This window comes from Coturnix japonica, chromosome 10 (assembly GCF_001577835.2).
Source record: "Coturnix japonica isolate 7356 chromosome 10, Coturnix japonica 2.1, whole genome shotgun sequence".
NCBI lineage: Eukaryota > Metazoa > Chordata > Aves > Galliformes > Phasianidae > Coturnix > Coturnix japonica.
Genome location: NC_029525.1, coordinates 1,378,976 through 1,385,980, shown reverse-complemented (window position 1 = coordinate 1,385,980; position 7,005 = coordinate 1,378,976).

Sequence of the window (7,005 nt, the reverse complement as noted above, 5' to 3'; positions counted from 1 at the left end):
AAAAAAAGAAAAAAAAAAAAGAAGATAACCAGGTATTCTTAGAGCTATAGATTTTTGGTCACTTGATTTTATAGAATATTTTAATACACAGAACAAAAGGATACGAGCAGATTTAATCCAACGAGGTAACGCACAGACAGGGCATGTGCCTGAGCTGGGACATGTGAATGATCAGCCATAGAAGCCACCAAAAAAGGTTTTCCTGTTGAGACAGTGATCCAAGGTTGACGTGGGCCGTAGGAGGGAACATCAGGCTGGCCCGTAGCTGCTGTTTGTGGAACAGTTCTGGTTGGCCACCAGCTGTGGGGGGACTCGGTGTGTGCATCGGGACGTGTCACCTCCTCAGGTTCCTCCTGCAGTCAACAGGTTGCAGGGGAAGCAGGAAGAGGGGTGAATTTGGTAACTCAGTCCCCTCTAGGAATTTCAGGTGGGCTGAGGTTTGGACTCCATCTGAAGAAGATAAAGGTAACCAGGAGATGGATGGACTTGACTTAGGATGCTTGTCTCGTTCCACTGATGCTCTAACGTGGGTTGTGGGAGAAGTCCTGTCTGCCAGCACACCAGGCAGCTGGCTCAGCAGAACAGCCCCAGCCTCAGCCTCTCTGTGGCTGGAAGTGTGTGTGCTGCCTTCCAGGTTGGGGCGTGCAAAACAAGGGGAGGGATGAAGAAAAAGACAGCACCTTAACCTTCCATCTCTCCGTTTTAATGTCTCAGTGTCCATGGGCTGACTGCTTTGAAGAGAACCGGGTAGGGTAAGATTACAAGGTGGGCTGCAGTCACCCCAGCCCTCCTTCTTCCTTAGCCCAGGGGAGTCTGAGCTTGGAGGCACTGAGGGCAATACCAGAGCCCAGCCAAGAATCCTCCAGATTTGCAAATATGTTTGTAACCATTAAAACAGATTAAACCAGAAATCCGGCCAGCCGTGGTCCGTGCTTCTCCTCTGATGGGGGAATTGAAATCTTTGCTTGATTTCACCAGCAATAACAGCCTGCACCTGGTTGGCGCTGGTCTCACCCTGCAGTTGCAGCATCACTGGACACATCTGGGGGCTGGCAGGCACCTTGAGCTGGAATTTTGGGGCTCCTCTGATTCAAGGCTGTCAGAACAGGTTGAAGACAGGAAGGCGCCTTTGGGTGCGCGCAGCAGTGAGAAGCTACAGCCTTTACCTCTAGAGCAAATGTCTCCTTTTCTCTCTTTTTATTTTCCTTCCAATTCTTTCCTGCTCTTTTGTTTTTCCCAAGGCTGAGAGGTGTCTCCAGCTGCCTCACTGTAAACAGTTAGGTGCTCAACTTTTCTAACGCTTGTTAGAAACACTTGTCCAGCTCCCCTCTGTTCCCAGCTATCTCGGAGTCCCTCCAGCCCACAGAGGGAAAGCAGACCTTCCTGCAGCAGTGCCAAAAAAACATATCACAGTAACAATACAGGCCCATACAACCCCTCATCTTACCTCCTCTCCCCAAAAGCACTGGCTGACAGTTGATTTTTATACCAACTTGTTTGCAGAACTCTTTGACACGTGCCTGTATCTTGAATGTTGCTGCAGGCATTACTGGGCACTCCTGCTTCAACGTGCTTTGGTGGCTCAGAATTCAGATGTAATCAGCTTTGGTCTTCCTTAAAGGGTCAGGGGAACTCTAGAAATGTTTTTTTCTACTAGCTACATACGACTACGTATGTGTGAGTGTGTGTGGCGGGAGGGGTGTGTGTGTGTGTTTGTGTGTGTGTGTATAGATTTTTATATATATATCTATATATACACACATGCTTTTATATATCTGTAGTGTACAGTCATACACATATGTAGTCTATTTACGCACATGTGTAAGCACGCACGCACGCACACACACACACATTTATATATATATATATATATATCCTAGTTTTAAAATACATGTCCATTTTGACCCTCCTGTAGGACTGATTGGCAGGTGATGATTATAACACGTAGATCCTGCTTTCCCAAAATATGTACAGGTTCATCTTGAAAGAGAATCAAACTGTTGGAATTGGAGCAGACTCACAGACCCTCTCATAATTTCGGAGGTATGAGTTCCTAGAGGAAGACTCGTGGTATCCTTTTAGGTATTCTGTTTGCTTTAACAACCTTCCTCCCCATAGACTAGAGGGCCCCCTAGATCGAACATCTCGAGAGGCTGGGAGCTAAGCTGTTTGGGTTTGGGGAATCTAGTACAAGTGAGTGGGAAAGGTCTTCAGCCCAGCAATGCCAAGCCCTCATGGATGGCTGTCCTGTGACTGCTGCATAGGCACTTGAATCTCAACAACCCCTGTGGACACTCAGACAAATGGAGGGGCACAGAAACACCCTGAGGGCTGTCTCTGGTAGCCGTGCATCCCATCCACCAGTCCGGTGAACAGCCTTTGTTCAGTTGGGTTCCTTTGCTTGAATTTTCATGGGGGTATTGTTTGATTTTCCAGTTCTTAGTGGTGCAGTAGCCAATATTGAGTTACTCCGACTGGACCCCAGTCAACACTAGGCTTGTCTCAGTAGGTGGAACTATATTAATTATTATTGTTATTTTTTGTTTTATTTTGGGAGGGGGGGGAAGAGGAGGGGGGAGGACAGAGTTCAAGGGGTGGGGTTTGCAATATAAAACACAATAAAAACCTTAGTAAATAAAAAAGTAAAAAACCCATCTCTCTGACTTGCTGTCTGCTTTAAGTGTAGAAAATGAGGCAATGTAAGACAAGGTTTAAAGAAGAAAAAAAACCTTCTATGGGATTTCAGCCCTCTCCATCCTATTGGAGGGAGACCAAGGGGTTGTCTCACTTCCTGGCCGTGTTTTCATGATGTTGTCACAACTTCAGTGGTGTTTACCTGCTGCCAGCCCTCCACCCCTGATGCTCCTGCACAAAGTGTATGTAAAGCTGTAACATTGCAAAGCTTTTTAACAGCGTGAAGGAGAAACCTGGCAGTTGTTTTGCTAAACATGTACAAAATTCTTTCATATTACCGATAGATCTGGAATCTCTGGCTGGTTTTGTGATCCCTAGAGAAGAGCTTGAGGAGCTTTACTGCAGGATGCAGAAGTTAAACAGATTGGAATAGGGACTATCATGGGAAGCAGACAAAAAAACTGGATAAAGAAAGTACTGTTTCCAGACCTCAAGCTATGCTGAGTGATGATGCCAGGGTCAGGACCTGAGGTATTTTTGGAAGGTAAAGCTAACCTCAACCCTCAGCTTTCATTGAGATCCTTTTTGAGCCTTTGTCCAAACCCAGTCTAGAAAATGTCCACAAAATGGGCTGTGTGGGTCAGTAACACACCAGGGCTGCACGGCCTCATGCCCTTTATGCAGTGACAAGAAAACATGCAGCAAAGCAGCCCAGCTGCTGGAGTTGGCCCTACAGCCCATTGCATTGGAATGCAGCTGGACATCACGCTCCCTGCACCCTCCCAATAGGCTCACATTCATTTTACCTTCTCTAGAATCTTGTTTCCTTGGTACCTTCTCATCCAATGGTTGTGTTCAGCCCAAAGGCTGTAAATGAAGTCAGTGTTTTGCACAGAAGGATGCTCAGACACACCAATGTGGTGCAGCAAAGGCACAGTCAAAGCAGGCTGCTCCTTTCTCCTCTGCCCTCCTTCATCTAGTACAGCCAAATTGGAGTCTGTGTTGATCTCCCTCTATCAATCCTCTGACCTTGTCTGCCTGTAACTGAGCAGCACTGGCGAAGAAAGAGCAAACCAAACATTTTCATCAGGAACTGCCATTATGCCTTCCCTTGAAACCAGACAGCTCTGCCCCAGAAGGTCAGTTGTCCTGGAGCTGCACTGGAAGGAGTGGAGCCAGTAGAATACTTTGTTTTGCCTTTATTCTGAGAGCAGAGCAGGACACAGTAACACAATGGCATCATGGTCCTCACAAGAATCTGACGATGCTCGAGGTGTCAGTGACGGGCCTTGGCTAATGAGGCCGATGTTTGCCTCAAGCAAACACAGGTAGCAGCCATGTCACTCACTGCTCCTGGCCAGGATGGGTGATGTGGATGGATCAGACAGCTTCTCCCTGAACAAAGTCTGGTTCCACTGTCCATAGAGATTTAAGAATCCCAAGTTGCTGAGGAACACACTTGGAAGGGCTTGACTGGTTTAGCATTTGCATTGATGCCTCCTTATCTTACTGACAGGACTCAAGGCTGTGCTGGGATTTCCCAATAGCTGTTTGTCCAGGGCTGTGGTTGGGAATTTCAGCCTTGTCCCACAAACTGTCCCAGGCAGGCTGGGTAACTTCTTCCTGGGGAACAGCAGGCAGTCACTGGTAGCTGTTCATACCAGTGAGGTGATGAGGTTTGTGGAGCACAAAAAGGTGGACACCAACCTGGCAGGACCTCAGCACACCTCTTTGCTCAACACTGCCCTCCAGCCTCAACCATTGCAGGAGAACCCCTATCCCGAGCAATGTGTCTCCAGGAAGCCTGGAGATGGGGTTGTGCAGCAAACAGTTGAGTACTTTTTTTCACTCTGAAGTGAAGGGAATTTTCCTTGGCCAAAAAGCTGACCAGGAGTTTCTGCTTCCCATAGGTGAGGGCAGTGTTGCAGCTTCACCACTGCTGAGCTGGAGACAGGAGCTGCTGGCACCAGCATGAGCCCAGGTCCTGAAGAGACAGGAACTTTCCCCTTGAAGGTAATTCCCCCACCCAGCTCTGCAGGGTTGCAGCCACCTCTCCAAGCCCTTGATAAGTTCACCCAGGAGAGGGGAAGAAAGAGGCTGAGCCTTGGCAGGACACTCCATGCCAGGCTATAGGGCACTGCTGCAGAAGGTGGGATGGCTGTTCCTTGGCTGTACCTCCCATGGAGATTGAAGCCAAACAAAGCCCTGCCAAGTTGGACCAAAGTGGAGAAGCTGGGACACACCAAGGTCCTGGCCTTGAGCCTCACCTGAGCACCACCTCTTTTTTGCTGGGGATCTGCTTGTTGGTGTAACTTCACACAAACCCTTAGTGCTTGGTAAGACACCTTCACACAAATCCCCCCTTACCTGCTGCCTTTTTCCCTGCTGATGAAAAAGAGGAGGTGAATTTTCACCCATGTGTAATACTGTAGTGGAAATACTAAGCCATGGCCTGAAGCAGTGATTGAGCACCTGATGGGAAGGCAGGGCCAACCCCGGGGAGCACAGGTGCATACAATGCACCCCTTCCCAGTCCTCATTTAAGGGTTGGCAGTAGAGGTGAGAATATCTCTTGTTGGAGAGCCTTAATTGCTTGAGACCTTTCAAAGGTAAGCAGATCTTTTCCTTCATTTCTGTGGCTGCTACATTTGGGCTTGTTCTTGTTTACTGTAGTCAAAGACTTTGCCACCTTGCTGTTATCATCTCGTTAGGGCATTACAAGTATACACACTGGGCTTTGTCCTTTAAAAGTAAGTTGGTTTTTTTTGCCTATGGATTTCAGTACACTGAGCGTGTGCCTGGGTCCTACTTTTGTGTTAGGTCATGGGGGCTCCTCCTCTGGTATCATGGGCCAACACAATCACACAGGAGGTGTTACTTTTGGAGCAGCCCTCATTAAATATATACTGCAGATTTAAAGTAACAAAACTTATTTTAATTTTTGATGGGTTTTTTTGTTAATTAAAGTATATTAAAGAGTAACAAAGGCATAAAACTAGTGGGAAGTTCGACCTTGTTTCTGTGGAGTTAAAGCATTAGTCCATTTCAAGGGTTACAGTTCTTAGTCAGCTCTCAGAGTGCCCAGCAGGTATTTTCTATGAGTTCTTACGCTTCCTGTACTTCATCCTTCAAAGTAGCTGTTGGCACACGTAAGTAATGCCAAAAAGCGATGCTGTGAGTAAGGAGTGCTGGGCTGCATGTGGGCTGTGGGTTGGCAATGTCTGCATCAGGTGGTGGTATTCATAGAGCTGAGTGTGGTGCAATCTACCTGTGACAGAGAGGGAAGATCTTAACCAGGCTTTGCTGCTTTCATTTGCAGAAAGGTAGATTTTTATTTTTTTTATTTTTATTTTTTCCTCCCTTTTAAGGGAGGAGAAGCCATTGCAAACCAGCTGCCTTTCAGCCTCCAGCTGCCCCCAATCACTCGCAATGACTGTTCTGCTCAGGCCCACCTGTGAGCAGGAACTTGATTAGAAAAGACATGGACTGAAATCTCCCAGAAGAGGTGGCAGCTCTTTCGTGTCAGTGGGGTTGAAGCAACAGCTCGAAGGGTTGGAGTGTGAGCTCAGCAAATGGCAGACCTCCATAGTGCCCCCTTGTGCCTACCTGGCCAACTGTACCCCCAGCACAGGCAGCCCGGCTATGTGTGCCCTAGAGGGAATGCCTGAAACTGCTGGGCTGTGCTGGGCAGGAGGATGTTAACAGCATCTCAACACCTTCTTGTTTCTGGGAAGCTGCTCTCTGTGGCTGTACTGTAAATCAGACAGCTCTTCTGGGTCATTCCTTCCCTCCTCCTCCCCCTTTTGTTTTTTATACACCTGCTTTCTTCAGCTGTGATGGGAATGGCTGGGGCTTGCCTACACTCAGCTCTTCCCCTCCAGCTTGGTGGCATGCAGAGCCAGCGTGGGTGGCTCACAGCAGGTCACAGCCAGGGTCCTCCCCAGGCCTGCTGCTGGCTCCACACTGCCCCATCCACCCACACCAGCCTCCTGCTGTGGCCAAGGGATGCTGTCAGCTCTGTCCCTGTGCACACACATCACTGTCAGCTCCTCTCTGCAGAGGCTGGGGATGCACGCTGCTGGCCTGAGCCTCCTCTGCAGCTCCTGGCTGTGCTGCCAGGCAGGATGATGTCCCTGATGGGTTATTAACCTTTTCCATGCTGCTGCAGGCCCCTCTTGCAACTCATTCAGGTCAGTGTAAGATTTGTGCTCCAAAAGAGGCTGTGGTGGCTAAGAGATGCTTTGGAATGATGCTTAACCTGCAGCTTTTAATCTTCTCTACAGAGAAGGCTTGAGTGTGAGCATAACCCCAGACAAACACATGGTGGGCATGTGTGGGAGATGCAGATGGCCCAGAGACCAACACAGGGAC